This window comes from Rhinolophus sinicus, chromosome 15, assembly GCF_057876585.1.
Source record: "Rhinolophus sinicus isolate RSI-liver-muscle chromosome 15, RSI-T2T, whole genome shotgun sequence".
In the NCBI taxonomy this organism is placed as follows: domain Eukaryota; kingdom Metazoa; phylum Chordata; class Mammalia; order Chiroptera; family Rhinolophidae; genus Rhinolophus; species Rhinolophus sinicus.
In genome coordinates, this window is record NC_142515.1 from 114648728 (window position 1) to 114665191 (window position 16464).

At 38.2% G+C, this 16464-nt stretch overlaps 1 protein-coding gene across 3 annotated transcripts in view; it reads left to right on the plus strand.

The window, feature by feature from the left end:
* The window catches only part of TTC29 (tetratricopeptide repeat domain 29), a 347147-nt gene that overhangs the window by 155182 nt on the left and 175501 nt on the right, over positions 1–16464 (plus strand). Inside the window, exon 1 of one of the 3 annotated variants that reach the window (XM_019730722.3) lies at positions 15973–16107. The exons of the other annotated variants lie outside the window; for them this stretch is intronic. The gene's annotated coding sequence lies outside the window, so the exon portion shown is untranslated. Of the gene's footprint in view, positions 1–15972; positions 16108–16464 lie in introns of those variants that run through there. 3 annotated transcript variants of the gene reach the window in all.

Genomic DNA, 16464 nt, shown 5'->3' on the forward strand with positions numbered 1-16464 from the left:
CTAGAAAACTTCCGTTGAGCCACAGGTAGTTACGAAATTTATTTGCAACTAAGAGTCCTTACACTTATCTAACCTCCTCGAGACCATTAGGCATCGTTTTATGAGGAAGTTGGTTGGTGGTTCTGTGTAATTTTTTGGTCATTAAACTGTGACCGAAATCTGTCCTTCCTCTCGTTAATCCTTTGCCCCTTCTCATGATCCACCTTTCCCTTCAGACGTCCAGCCAGGTACTGTTGCCGTGCCCCACTCTCCTTGTTTTCAGGTACTAATCAGAAGTGGTTTCCTATTCCATCCTCACTGGTGGGTACGGGTATTGACTATAAACAAGTCTCTCATCTGACAGCTGGGAAATCCACATCCTGGCCTGTGTAAATTCACGGTATGCAAATGTGAACTCTTATTCTAACATAACTCAAATATTTATTCTAACATAACACTAACTCTTATCCTAACATAACTCAAACAAGGTATTTCTACCTCTTTAAATATTTTTGTCTTGCAAATAGTCCTGGTATGGGGAGTCTTTAACCAAACAATGCAATTTTGGTCTGTTTTCATTATTTTCTGGTTATTAGCAGGGCAGCTATCTCAGAGTTTTGGGGGCTCACTTTGACTTGGTCCTAATTTCACTCCTGGTCTGCTACATGTTTCTTCATATGGAACCAGTGTTCATGATCAACTATATGAATGAATTGGTAGGAGAAGAAAGTTTCGGAGTAAACCCTTAATATAGTTCATTTTTATACTCTTAAATACCAAATATGTTTACTGGCTAAATAGTAGAATTAGAATGATTTTATTGTAAGGTAGCTAATATGCAATAAAGCTTAATGTCTCCTATAAAAAAGTATTCACTATGGATAATTATTTTTATTCCCCATTGTTCACCATCTTATAGAATTTTGCTTTTTAGTTCTCATTTTTCACTTATATTTTTAAATAATTATTACAAAATTTAACGGGTCTGTGCTCTTGGTAATAACTATCTGGGGCTTACTTTTGGTTCTCTGAGGATAAACTTTCCTTGTCGTGCATCAGACTAGGTCCTTTCTCCTTTGCCACTTTTTCCATTCTGTTTTACTCTTTTTTTAAAAAAACCCAGAAACCTTTTGTTTTCATTCTCTCTGAAAAGGTAGATTGAAGTTTCTAAGGCTTTCAGACCCACACAGCATACCTGTGTCTTGAGAAATAGTTAGATGCAATGAAGCAAGTTTTGATATCTTTGTAATGATAATTTAATGCCTGTACTGCTTGATGTTAGAAAATTCCTCAAAGTAAAATAGTCGAAACAAGATTACAATGTGTGCAGTCATTAAGAATATCTGATAGGCATGGTATGAATCATATATTAAAATCTGTCCTGACTTAAATTTAAAACATTAGTTTAAACAATCCTCTATAGAATAAATAGTATCGTGACCTAGATTTTTATTATTATCTTTCATTCAGTTTCGAAGAAGACCTTCAAACTCACTTGCCTGAGGCACTAGTGAGCTCCAGGTTTTTCTCACTCATGAAAGAAAAATAAGAGTCACTCTGGAGCAGTGAGAAATCCTACAGTAAAAACTCAGTGTGGGGTTATTTCTGTATCCTTTAAGCAGCCACACCTTTGTCGACCCTTAGTTTATTATTTTCAATTTATTTGACTCTCAAAACATAATCTATGATACTAAACTGGCTGTCATATGTTAGCATGAGTACAACTAAAGTATAAGAAAGGGTGCAGTTTAAATATATCCCATTTGAAATTTTATTTTGGAAGTAATCATTTGTAACGACTAAATTAAAATTGCCATTTAAACAAGTATAACTAATGGCAGAAAGCCTGCAAGCAAGAGATCACATAAAACCAGTAAAGGGTAAAGGCAAACTAGTAGAATAGGTTTCCAGGGTCAGATCTGTTGCTCAAATGGAAACAGGGGCGGTGGTGAAGGAGAAATGGGAAAGCCTGCCTCAGGTAGGAGCACCACAGAGAAGGCGGAGGTGGGATTCCAGCTAGCCTCGATTTTACTGCACCTGCATCATTCCCATTCTCCAAAGTTTAAGCAAATACTAAGTATTCATTTCAATATTATTTTATAAATGTTAATGAGTGTAATGATAATAGCCTACTGGTTTTAATGTTGACAAAGCAAAATTCTCTATTTTCAGTGTCATAAGAATGTTCATATATTTATATATGTTTTAAATTATATGTTAACTCTTCTGCCTCAATGGTTTTCATCCCATTCCTGGTTTTTACTACAACTAATATTCCAGTTATGTCCAAACATATATCACTAATACTGAGTTCCAGACCTGTTTATTCAATGGCTTCCTTGACATCCTCTCCCTGAATGTTTCAATGACATCTCAAATGTAACGTGTCAAAATGGCAGTACCCTATGGTTCTATTTACTTTCTCTCTGTTCCACCTGAGAAACCCAATTTTACCTCTCTTCAGTTTCTCCATTTCAATAAAGGAATCACTATACTTCCAGTTGCTGAATCCAAATGTCTAGGATTTGGTAAACTGCATTCAAATTTTTCTTGGCTCTTCTTTTTCACCAGACTTAACATTGGCCTAAGGTTCTAGATAGTCACCCTTCCACCTTATCGCATACATTTTTCTCTCTTCTTGGATCACTACCCTCCAGGCAAGTGTGTATTCTGACCATGGGCCATGTATGAGTTTCCTGTGCTCTGTAACACATTATTAAAAACTTAACAACTTAGAGCAACACATCTACGAGTATTATAGTTTCTGTGGATCGGGGCTGAGCTTGTTCCTCTGCTTCAGGCCTCGCAAGGCTATAATCGAAAGGTCAGGGCTGAGTTCTCATTTGGACTCTCAATTAAGGAGACTTCTGCTTCCCTACTGGTGTGGATTTAGGAAGCATTGGGTTCTTGGTGGCCATAATATTCATGGTAACTTGCCTTTTTAAAGCTAGCAACACAAAGAGAGAAAGACTAGAGTGATTCTGCTAGCAAAATAGAGTCTTATATCACATTAAATAGTCACAGAAGTGACAGCCCATCATTCTTACCATATTCTATTGGTTAGAAGCAAGTCACAGATATCACTCACACTCAAGGGGAGGGTGTGAGCACCAGAAAGAGGCAGTCATAGAGAGACAACTGAATTGTCAGTCTGCCATCTGCTGCATGCCAACATCCCAACTCTACTCCTGCCTCTGGAGCTTTGCCTGTTCTATTCCATCTACCCATGATGCCCTTTCCCCAGATTGGTGCCTCACTTCTGCCTTCCATCATTGGTTCAGATGTCAGTTCAAATGTCAATTTCACATGGCGGCCTTCTCTAATGATCCAGTCTAAACAAATATCCCCTAACACACACACACACACTGCTATAATTTTATTGCCTTGTTTTATCTTATTCATAGCACTGAAATCATCTTGTTTATTTATTTGCTATTTGTTTCCCATTTACCCCACTACTATGTAAAGCCAAAAAGCCCATAGACTGGAGATCTATGTGTCTTCTTTAGCACCATATTTTCAGCACATAAGGAGTGGTATGCAATAGCATGACTAGCATTACTGGGTAAATTTAAAGTAATATTGGAATAAATAGCTGATAGTTCATAATTTTACTTGGGATGAAGAATTGAAAGAATTGGAAGATTCCCATCTGAAAATATTCTCAAAACCTTGGTCTAAAAATCAGTCTGTTAATGTGGCCAGCAAAGTATAAGATACAGTACTGGGAAGACTGAGGTCTGAATTAAAATTTATAAGTATTTATACCTTCTTATTTGTAAAGGATTATAAAGGGAAAAGATGCAACTTATAAATTTTTTATTTCTACAGAGATAATTTTATTCCTAAATATATATTACCTATTTATATGAGAAATTCATGTAATATATATGTATATTCGTGTATATATGATAGGTAATTTTGTGAATTTTGCAGAGTCGAAGCACAAAATTCTATCTTAATTTAGATAATTCCTATGTCTTTTCAAGTTGGAAAAATAGACAAATTGAATGGCTGTAATGCTCACTGGGTAGAAAGAGATACCGAAGTAAGCTGCTCCATCGAATCTCATGGGAAGGCAGTCTTTGGTAGAAAACACTAGCTCAGTGTCTAGTTTACAGCTTTGCAGATTTAGAGACAAATGTTTACCAGTTCGCCAAGAAATAATCAGGAAGTAGAAACTGATTTACATTAACCCAGATTTTATAAATACTAGTTTATACACCAGATTGCCAAATTTATTTTCCAATCTGTATTTGACAAGGCAATAAATCCTGACCGTTACTTAGGGTGTAACTTCCTACCTCACAGTTGAAAGCAAATCATAGAAAGTCCACAGGTCAACACAGAATGAGGGAGGAGTCAGATGTCCTGTAAAGACAAGGCTGCCAGGCTTTGACCACCTGCAGGATTGCATTGCTCTAGGGCTGTCACTGCAACTGCAGTGAGAGAACTGCAACTGGCCGTGGGCATCAGCCCAGCCTCTCTGCAGACGGCTGAAGGGCACTTGGCAAATTCTTCTTCACCCAGTGCCATCTGCTGTTTTTATCCTGACATTATCTCTTCTAGGCAACTTAGGTTTCAGTGGAATTGATTATTGGCACAATTTTCCAAAAATACAGTTGGGTCTTTATAACCACAATCCTCAGTGTCAGAGGCAACACTTTTACAAGCTATTTTGTACAATGGGCTACTTTTCCTGATGCTTAGTTCACCCATGAGAGTTGATTTTTACAGCTCTGTGTTTCACCTGATGACCTCCTACTGCTGTTCTCAAGCCTCTTGATATCCCCTCTTTAGTGCCTGCAGCTTCTTATGAACTGACAATATGCATTGCTCTTTACTTTATTAAATAATCATCTGCTTAGATAGTTTTGATGGCACTAACAGGGAAAAAATGAAAAATGTTTTCATTATTAATTTCATCAATATTTTAGAAGAATAAGCTGTTAGAAAACATAATCAATTTTCTATCACAATTTTCAACTTTTTCTCTCGTCAACAAAAGGTGATGAAGGGGAAAATGGAAACACTGAAATAAACAATTAGGGTATCACATTTCTTGAAAAACTCTTACTCTCCCTTTGTCCGATGTGCTTGTTGTTGGAGCCGTGAAAGATGGCACTAATGTGCTCTTCTGGAATTGATGTATTGAATGATGTGTGCCATGAGCTCTATCAACTGACAATGCTTCCGGTGGTAGTGTATTTGATCTTCAACAGCCCTGCTGTCTCAAGCTCATCATGCAATCTGAATGTTTAAAACAAGGAGAGGTACTTTGGAGAATTTCCTAGGCTTATTATGTATTTCAAGCGAGGCACCCATTTTTTTTTTTTTTTTTTTTTTTCATCTGTTAGGAAGCCAGCAGGAATCATCAACCCAGCAGGATTCTGCTGTTACAAAAATATGCCTCCTCTGAATTTGGTGCAAAATTAGGTGCATAAAGTACGTTCATTTTATTTGTGATAAACTCTTATTCAGTTAAAACAGCCTAGTCTGCTCTCTTCTGCACCTTTAAGGGTCTCTTCTTTCCACAAAACCACCTACCCTTTCAAAAGCATTTGTGGGATCAGAAGAGAGAAAGGATTGGGGCTGCAGGAAAAAAGGAAAAAAAAAAAGGAAGAATCACTTACTGGAATATTCAGGAATTCTGGAGTCATTATCTTTTTTGAAATTTAATAAGTTTCCTCTAAGTTTTCCTTCTAATCACCCAAGTTAATGCAATGCATTTCTACGTGCATTTCTGTGCTAGTCCAGTAGTTGGAATTGGCAAAGGGCAACCTGATCAACGAGAGACGCACACCAGGAGTTTTAGAAGGCAGGATCGGAAGCAGCAATGATTCCAGTGGTGGAATCCACGCTGGACAGAGTGCCGAGACCAGGCTGCTCTTTCTAGAAAGAGGAAGTTAGTACACGAGACACAGCTGCAGGGCAAGCGCAGAGATGTAAGCAGCACATTAATGACGTGAAATGTGTAGGATGTTGGGGTGGATGATACTCGAAGTTTCAATAATAAACGTAGCTTGCTAATCCAAATGATTGCATCTGTCAGTAGGTGGTAGTCAAGCCGATGATATAAAGTCTATATTAATGATGTGATTGGGAAAATTCATGAGTAGACCTCTCACACCTTCAAAGGGACCGTTCCCATCTGCGAGAGAAAACTAATCCAAGTCAGTAGAGCATTTTGTTTGGGAGCAAGGACTGTGGAGGCAGAAAGTCTGAATAAATACCAGGTCTGTGGTTTATTAGTTGTGGGAACTTAAGCAATACAACGGAACTGAGTACCTTCTGCACATCTGTGGGTAGCTTCCCACAGCAGAGGCAGAGCTAAATATGCACAGGCCTGATATCCATTGCTCAAACAGTAGGGTATCTGGCAGGTTGGTGCTGGCCTTGAATGCACTCAAGGGCAGCATCCTGTAGCCCAACCTGTAAGAGTCAAAAGTCTCTCAAATCATCCATTCAGAAGAGGTAGAGTACTAATCAGGGTCTTATTTGCAAAGAGCAGAAATCAACTCTGGCTAATATACGCAGATACAGTTTTATTAAAATCATATTGGATCCCTCACAGAATATTCCCAGAGCTGGAAACCAAATATGAAGCCTTGAGCAATACCCAAAAGCATGTCTCGTAACTGGTCTTGTGAATACTCTCATGCCACAGAGAGTTTAAGGCTACCGATGCCCGACCTTGGGTTTCTAACTCCATCAATGCTGGCCGTGGGCCCTAGACAGTGCTGCCTTTGAAAACTGGTCAAAATGGCTACCATTGCTTTCAGCCTTGCCATTCTCTGCATGATCATCACGTGTTTGCATAACTCACTTCTGGTTCCAAGTTTGAAGCAAATGTGCCTAATTGGCTGAAACCAGCAATGTATCTACATGTTCATTGCAAAGGAGTCTGGGAAAGTAACTTTCTGGTATATTGAACTTACATAGCTGGAAATGGACTCTTCATAGGGTCCAAGATTACCCAAACATAGATAGAAGTTTCAGATGCTGGGTGACCAAAAAGAATGACAAATCCCCACTAAGATTTACTACTCTGTCCAATATCAACATAAACCATTATCCCCATACTTTTGCATATTTTAAATATTTTCAGTATCTTCCATAATGCAAATCTTCTTTACATAACCAAAATGATAATCATTCCACCCCCAAAAGGGGTCAACCAAAAATCTTACTAGTTACTGCATTTAGATTCAAGTCCAAGATCGCTTGGTAATATCTGTTCTCCCTCAAGTTCTGGTATGATCTCATCTTAATATTTTGGGTAGATGCAAGTTCATTTGTTTATGCCACTTGTCATGGATGATTATACATAAGTGTGCATAATTGTTCTTGTTCACTTTATATGTTCTTCCATTTGTTCCATTTAATTCCTCTGCTGATCAGTTTCTTTATCTGATGGAATAACTTGAAAATTCATTCCAAGGGCATACAATTCCTTGATGTTCCCAAATGTATGAGATCATTGTTGACTTCTAATTATTTTAACCATTAGACACAGAGTTCTGGAAGGTATTCCAGGACTCTCCTGGGTTTCGTCCATATGTATTCCTTTCTCTTGATAGTCAGAAGAGGTAGAGCATTATCAGGATCTTAGTTGCAAAAAGCAGAAATCAACTCATCATTTTATAGGATCCATCATCCTATCTAATACCGTGACCCCTGTGAGGAGCCCAAAATACCAGGAGGCAGACTCAGCATCCAATTCAGTGGAAACAAAATGTGTCCCTTGGTAGAATTATTTCTCTCTTTAGTACTAAGAACTCTAACTTAGCACATCCTAAAGTTGTGTTGCTAAGAAGTACATTTTTGTAATTTTGGGGATTTTTTGTGTAATCTCAAGCAGTAGCACTCTCTCTTCTACCTCTTGTTCTTGGATGCACATATCCTGGCTTTGGGAAACAGAATCATACATTGATTCCTGGTTCAGAGTACACAATGCATCCTATAGGACAATACCCCAAACTTAGAAGGTAGTGTCCCAGCTGAAGCTCTAAGTCTTCATTTGTTTTCTTCTGTAAGGTCAAGTACTTCTGGATAATAGGTTATGTATAAAAGCAGTGAATCCATGAGTATCCACAAACCTCTTTACTTCATCTCTAGAAGCATTTTTATTGTGGCCATAAATAAGGCATTTTTATATAAGTCCATAGATGATATTGATGTCAGAAGCATAGGCAACAAGGAAAGTGAATCTATATATAGAGAGAGTATGTCTGTTCTAGTTAGGACAAAACTCTGCCCCCTCTATGATGGAGGCGTATAATATGACCAACTTGCTACCAGCTAGTAGGTTGGCCCTTCCAGCGTGTGGTATCCTACCAGGAACATAGGATTATTCACTGCTGTTTGCAGAATGGGCTGTCAGCGGTAGCAAAGACCTGGTCATCCTTTATGAGGGTAAATCTTTGTTACTGTGCCTATCCATCTGTAACCTCTGTCTCTACCAATATGATCATGTTTTTCATAAATCATTGAGTAAACACTGGGACAAATTACCTCCACTGAGCAGGAAATTATATCTAATTATTAAGCACCTCTTCTGTCCACTCTAGGTTGGGTCCAGTCTAAGTAATCCATTCATATAACTCTCATGTAAACTTTCGTGTCAGCAGTCTTGCTTCTTCCAGGTTTCGGATCATTCAGGAAAACTAGTAGACAATGCCAATGTGGCAGTGGACTCTTTTCTCAGGCCCTTTCTCCATCTAGGTAAAATGAATAAGAGGATATGTCATTGAGTGTTCTCCCCACTGGGAGGTTTAGCCCAGTTGGGATTCTGACCTTCTATATTATGACATAAAATACTGAAGATATTGTAGAAAAGTTGTCAGATGTGTTGGTCAGGGTCCTTCAAGAATTGACACAAATATGGAGTAAATATGCAATGATTTTATTTGAGGAAATGCTTGTGTGAGAGAATATAGGCAGGAAGATGGAGAAGGCTAAGAGAACCATCACACTATAGTGCAATTCTGACCCCAAAGAAAATGGAGAGAGAAGTGGAATACCCTAGACTAGGAAATGGTTTGGGAAAACTATAGATGAATCCTTAAGACAAAATAGCCCTCTCAGGAATGGGTTTGTTCAGTACCCCTGCTGCACGCGATCATTGGTTGGGAGTGAACCAGGGGAAACATAGAACAAAAAATTTCAAAACACAGTTTAGTTAAACTCCCTGTAGTTAGTGGTTGGTGAGGTGCATTATCATGGCCACTGCAACAGATAATATATCCTCAATCATCTGACTATCCCAGAAAAACTATGAAGATGTTGCTGCTAAAATTGTTCATAGAACCAGTGAAATTATTATTTTTTAACCCTTTAGTTTATAATATCCAAAATTCTGATTTCCTAGCTAGGTTATTAATTAAGTTTCGTTGATCTACCATTTTCTCTTATGGTCTCTTACGGCACTTGAAAAGTTTTACTAAATCACATGGACCCATAATTATTTTAGTAATAAAGAGGGTCAAGGTAGAGATATTCTAAGAGGAGTCGATGGTCACTAAACTGACCCTCATAAAATGGCTCTTTCTGGATGGCACACACTAGTCTAAGACCTCTTCTTTCCCCGTGTTGCAGATCTGTAAACATGACTGCAGCATAACAGTAGTGATCGATCTTAGTAAAGGCTTCAACCCAAAGTAACCATGCTCATACATGCTGACACATACATCAAATGCCAGTGTTAAATTATAGTGAGAATTTCCCGTAGAATCTAAATGTTCATGCCAGTTAAATGGAACAGACTTTCCATCCATTTCTTCTACATACAGAAGAAAATTATACTCATGATCTTGCTTGGTAAGCATTGGATCAGAAGAAAGGTAATTAAAAGCATGAATTAGGGGAAAAGCTTTGGAGTCAGATAGACCAAGGTTCTTTGTAGAATGTTCTTGCAAGTGACCAATTTCAGCCATAAAGGACTGATTGCTTTTTAATTTTATTTTCAAATTGTGACTTTATTTCCATCTTCTTGAGGGATATTCATAATTCTTCTATGTCCTAACTATAATACTATAAAATCAACATCTATTCCAATTATAATTCTGAGTAACTAAATTAATAAATAGGTTATCATGTGTTCAATATTTCATTGTCATGATTGGAGCTCAAAATTTTATATTGCTGTATTTGCTTTGGGGCTGGGCCCATCTTCTACAGCTCTTTGTCTCTGCATTCCAGAATTCATATGTATCAAGCAAGCCATGGTTCTCTGTCATTCTGATCCCCTTAGTACAACTGGCACACGTCTACTCATTTCTTAAGACACAAAATCCCATTCTAGGCACTATCCCCCTTGTGAAGTCTTGCGACTGCTAAACTTCCACCCAGTCCTAGGTAGCTGCATGGTCCCCAGTGTGATGTCACTTGTCACATGGTATTATGGCCATCCTCGCAGCTGGGATGACCCAGGGAGGAGTATCAGCCATGATGGTCTGTGCTGTACCAGGTTCCTTTGGAATCAGTGGTTTTACAACTGGCTGGGGGCAGGTAACTAATGGGTGTGAATGCCTGGGGGCCAAGGTCAGTACCCAAGAAGAAAGAGTCAGATCTGAGTTGTGAGTTTGAGTTAGGAGCATAGAGGATTAAGAACAGACTGGGGAGTAGAATGGGAGGCAGACTGTGGTGGATGGTCTAGGACTTAGGCCATTAAGAAGTCAAGGACATCAGTCTAATTATCTTCGGTGCTGGTACCGATGGGTCACAGAGCTTGAAAGCAAAGAAGGAGTTGTATCTTTAAGCATGTCTGTCATTACTTCAGTGAATTCACTGAGGACATGACTTGTCTTTATATTCCTATCCCAGCACACTACATGGCTTGATGAAATGATGGATGGATGGTTGGATGGATGGATGGATGGATGGATGGATGGATGGATGGATGGATGGATGGATGCATGGATGGATGGATGGATTTAGACTTTCAAATTCAGTGTTTAGGACTGCTACTCCATATTTTTCTGTCTGTTATATCTAATTCAGCTTTTATTTATACCTTATTTAAAAGTTGTTTCCCCGTGAGACTGTACTGGAAGTTATAATAGAATATTTCCAAATGTGATAATTGTCATCTTATTTATAATGTCTTTGAAAGTATTATAATATTCTATATTGTTGTTCCTGGATTTAGAATTACCCTTGCATATACACAGTTAGATTTTTGTCCTTGGAAAATGGGACACTTTATTTCTGAATTACATTGAAAAAATACTAATATGCCTCTTAATATCTTCGAATGGTATTTGTATACATATAAGTAGCTGAATAGAAGTATATACATATATACAGAGAGTACCAAAAAATGTATACACAGTTTAAGAAAGGAAAAAATCTATTAAAATTGTAATACTCAATATATACCAATAACAAAAGATGAATACAAGTCGTGTATACATTTTTTGGCACCCCCGGTATGTTTATTATTATGTATGCATATAATTAATGTTTCAAGAGACCTGATAACTGCTGAAGTATATTGCTTTGTGAAGATTTGTCTCTACTTATAGAAAACATTGCCATTATAGATTTACCCATTGTATGGAGGCACAAAACAATGAGAACAATTAACAATAAAGCATATATGTATGTTCAAGTTCAAATGGCCTTTTTAAAATAAGCAGATTTAGAAGTCTGAGAAAAATATAGAATTGCATCATAAAGAACCAAAAGTATGAAGATGCTGGGGAAAAAAGGGGCAAATACTAATGTTTCAATACCAACTGATGTTTATAAGACAAATTATAAAAGAAAGTTGGTTCTTTGTATACTTTGGATTTAAAAACAAAGTGGTTAATATACATTGAGAAAAAACCAACAAACCTAAAACTAGATTTAAAACCAAGGAAATATACATTAGATGTCAAACAAAGTAGCTTAGGTTTCAAGCTAGGTATTGAAGACTTTCCAGGCTTTTTAGATGTTGATTATTTTAAGGAAATCACTTCCCAGGCTCTCAGCTTTCTCCTAACATCGGTGTGCCTGAGTACCATGTCTGCAGTCTGCTGCGTCTCCTTTTCCACTCCCATTTCGTTCCACAAAATCTTGCCAAACAAAGGGACAATTTGAGAACGCATACCTTGAAACTATTAGCTGATTCCATTTGATTGAATCCTAAAAGATATTTAAGAGGTTTTTTTTTTTTTTTAACTGCAAAACACTTATGACAATTGCAAGTGTTATACATATTGGCAAAATCTATAAAAATGCTTTCAACTCTAAATTAAGTATAAAAATTATTACCTGCAAGCATAATAAGCAAATGGCTTTTTTATTTTACCTTACAATATCTAGTGCAGTGCACTGTTTATGTAAGATCGATAAATATTGACTAGATTTCTCCACCTGATTTATTCTACAAATAGAAAATATTTAAACCTCAACAATGTTTTATAATATTTTCAGCCAGGTCAAAACACACCATTATTTGACACTACATAAGTAGAACATTTTGCCTCAATTTTTAAAACTAATTTCAAATCTCTATGTAGCCATAGAAAAATAAATGGAATAGCGTGTGTTCTTTAATATAATTTCTTAATTGAAACTTAGAGTTTCCATTCTTACTTTAGAAAATATGTAACGTTCTAAAAATGTTCAGTGTGAAAAATTGATGTTATCTATAACTAATGCCTACTAAATTGTGTTTTTAATTAAATTTTATCTTGTATCACTTAATACTTTCTTAAATATTGTGTAAATTAGTATTCTTTAGTTGTAAGTAATAAAAATAAACTCTGGCTAACTTTAGAAAAATTAGCTCATTGGAATGATATCAGAGGCTCACAGAATCATTGTGAAGCTATGAACCATACTTGGGAAGGGCTGATATCAGGGCAAATCCTGGGGCTAGAAAACAAGAACTGCAGTTATCTTCTCAGGGCAGGACACAGCTGCAGACGAGATCAGAGGCCATAATTCAGATCAACCTCCAAAATTCAAAGATACGCATATAAGCATTTTGGTTGAATGTACAAATTTCAACAAATTATCTTTACATTGGAGTATCTATCCATCTAAGCCACCCTATAACCTCACTGAAATGAAAGACTCCTCTATTTTCATGAGATGCATATCGTTCCTTTTGGCAAGTATTTATAGTACCCAGGCATGGAGGGTACCTGCTATTTCTTGCTCTCCAGGTTTTATTAGCCGACATGTCAGTGCAGTGATCCAGCATGATATTCTGCGATGGTAAGATAATCAAGGTTCCTGGAAACTAAATTGCAGCAAAGAGCAAGAGTTGACAGATTACTGAGTTGGAAAATAAAAATGAACTGCTATCCCTGCTAGGTAAAAGCAAATTGCTTCTGTTTTTCTTCTCTTAATCAGAATCTGAGGGCTGGGGCAGTAGATGCTGCATGCCTGGTTACTCCAGCAAGAAGGCTCTGTTAGGAACACCAGCACGGCTGGGGTTACCATCTGATGAACCTTTAATTCTGCATTTATTTTGTGCAGCAAACACAGAGAATTAAATGGGAGTATTCAAGGAATTATCACGCCTAAAATTGTCAAGTCTGAAACCCCCCCAGAGATTACTTTTGACTTACTATTTGGGTAGGGAGGTGTAGGGTTAGCTGGCAGCTGATCCATGGTAGCTTTTTGTTTATCTCCAGGGATGCCCAGAGCCACGCATGGTACTTTCCAAGACAAGCATGAAATATACTAGCTAGTCATACATAATGTGCTGTTTAAAGTTTGCAGCTCCCCTTGATGTACTCTGTAGTAGCTTGTCTACTTTGTGTATTAAAAATAGGTAGGTTGATAATCTGCATCTGCTTGACCTGGTAACACAGGCTGGATTCCGCTATGTGACCTGTGGAGTATTAAAGATCCCTTCGTGAGAGGGAACCCTTGTACACGCTTGGTGGGAGCGTAAATTCGTAGTGCCATTATGGAAAACAGTATGGAGGTTCCTCAACAAATTAAAAATAGAACTACCATAAGACTAACATTCTCACTCCTGGGTATATAGCCAGAGTGAGCTTTCATGTATGAATGGATAAAAAAATATGATTGATATATATGTAGTGGAATATTATTCACCCATAAAAAAGGAAAGATTTCCTACCATTTGCAGCAACATAGATGAAATTGGAGGGTATTAGGCCACGTGAAATAAGCCTGACAGATAAAGACAAATACTGTATAATATCACTTATATGTGGAATCTGAAGGGGAAAAAAAAGCTGATTTTATAAAAGCAGAGAATAAAATGATGGTTGTTAGGGTTGGGGTGGAGGAGAGGCAATGGGGAGATGTAGGTCAAAGGAACAAACAGTTATAAGATGAATGAGTTCTGAGGAGCTAATGTACAGCATGATGACTAGAATTAATAAAAGACTGTATATTTGAAATGTACTGAGAGTAGGTCTTAAGTATTTTTATTACACATACATAAAAGAATTACTGATGTGAGGTGATGGATGTCTTAATTATCTTGATCTTGGTAATCATTTCACAATGTATATATGTATATCAAATCATCACATTGTACACTTTAAGTATACACAACTACATTTTTCAATAGTTCCTCAACAAAGCTGGAAAAAATAAAATTAGAAAAAAAAATAAAGTATATATTATCTTAAATCTAAAAATAATTAAAAGAGCTCATAGTAAACTTTTGTTCTCAAGATGAAGTACATCCTGTACAACTGAGGGAGGACCAAAGAAGTTGTCTCTGGGTATTCAGGGCCAGTCTGAAGTTGCCTCATGCTTTCCTGCACCTGCTTCTAAGAAAAGGCAGCAAAGACTGGAACAGGGTTCATACAGGTCACAGTGCCCGTTGTGTTCAGGTGATGCTGAAAGCAGGGAGATGAATTCATGGGCCTTATTCCTGTGGGGAACCGAATGGTGCTCAGTGACAGGTAGTCACAATGATCGATTGAATGCACAATGTAAACTTACTTGGTGGAAAAATTTAATAATTTGTTACAGCAAATTAGGGGTTGGAATGAAAATGTGGTTATGGTTGTTATAGTTATACTCTAAATATTATAGAACCGATTTATGGTTAACGGAATAACTCATGTGAGCAATATTGCTGGCTCCCTCACCTACAGTGTGTGGCAGTAGGCAATGAATAAAAGCCTGGCTTTCTAGCACATCTATATTAGAGAATAAGCAACAAGCCTCCCTCTGTTGTCCACTGTGCATGACAGCATGAGCAAGGCAGTGAGCTTCCTCACACTTCCGTGTGAGAGATGGGATGGAACGATGCGGTGAGATTAACAGGCTGGTATTAAGTCGGTGTAAATATAAAACCTGTTTCGGGCAAAACTTATAATTAACATATATAAATAATATATATGTATATATAATATCTACATATATAATATATATTACATGTATATATGTACAATATGCATATAATATGTATGTGTAATATACAAATTATATATAATATGTATTATATATGTGTGTGTGTATATATATATGACACAGGGAGATTCTATAAAAAGACCTTGAGTTTTCAGTTTACCACAACTCGAAATTGGATTATCTTTCTGGAGACAGAATTAGGGCAGGTATTTGTGTGGGGAAAGGAAAAGATGGTTCTGACTGCAACAGAGGCTGAGGAAGAGGGAAGGAAATGGGTGACTTATCTAGCTCAATAAAGTGGCATTAAGTCTTGGGGTTCACGAAGGGCAAACTGGGCGTTTTTTCCATCAGTCCTGTGGACAACAGAGAGATGTTGCAAAATATTGAGAATGCCGGGCCATGAAGGAAACGATGCAGGGCGGCAAATTCGAGGCCCTTGGGTTGGGTAAACTAATTTCTGAAAGCGGTCTGACTTTTGAAAGCAGCCCTGTTGGACAAGCCTGCTGGGCCTGGAGGCCCCCCGCTCAGCCCCCAGGAGGCTCGGTGCCCGAGGAGTCAGGATGTTGCCCAATCCTGAGCCCCCATTCAGCCTAACCCCGCCCCGCCCGCCCCGCCCGCTCTGTATCCCTGGAGACGCCCTGGCGTCTTCTCTCCCAGCGCTGGCTGTACCTGGTCTCGTTACCACGCGGGAAGTGAGGGCAACGCTCGCGCCCAGCACCTGCCACCGGTGGGGGACGTGCTTCGTAGGAACAGAAAACCAGAGTGGTTCCCCAGGGCCAGTCCACTGAGGTTCGTGACTCTGGGACGAGGCTCCCGGCGGGACTTTCAGAGCTTCTAGGAGAGGCGGGCTGTTCTTCCAGGCAATGCCTTCCCTGACCCCCAAAGACCTCCCTCGTCAGTTCATAGACTCCGTCTCAAGCTTCCTCACCAGAGGCCCTTTACTTCAAGAAAAGGTAGAAGTAGGAGCAGGGAAAGGCACTCTTCTCGTTGCCCAGTTCACCTGACCCTGTTAGGGCAGTGGAAAAATAAACATATTTAGGAATAAATTATTAGGCCTGTTTAGAACTGCTAGGTGGGAGCAGAAAGGAAACTGAGGTGCCCCTGGTTTGTGTAAAGATAATTCCATCTCTCATAAGTTTGAGAAAG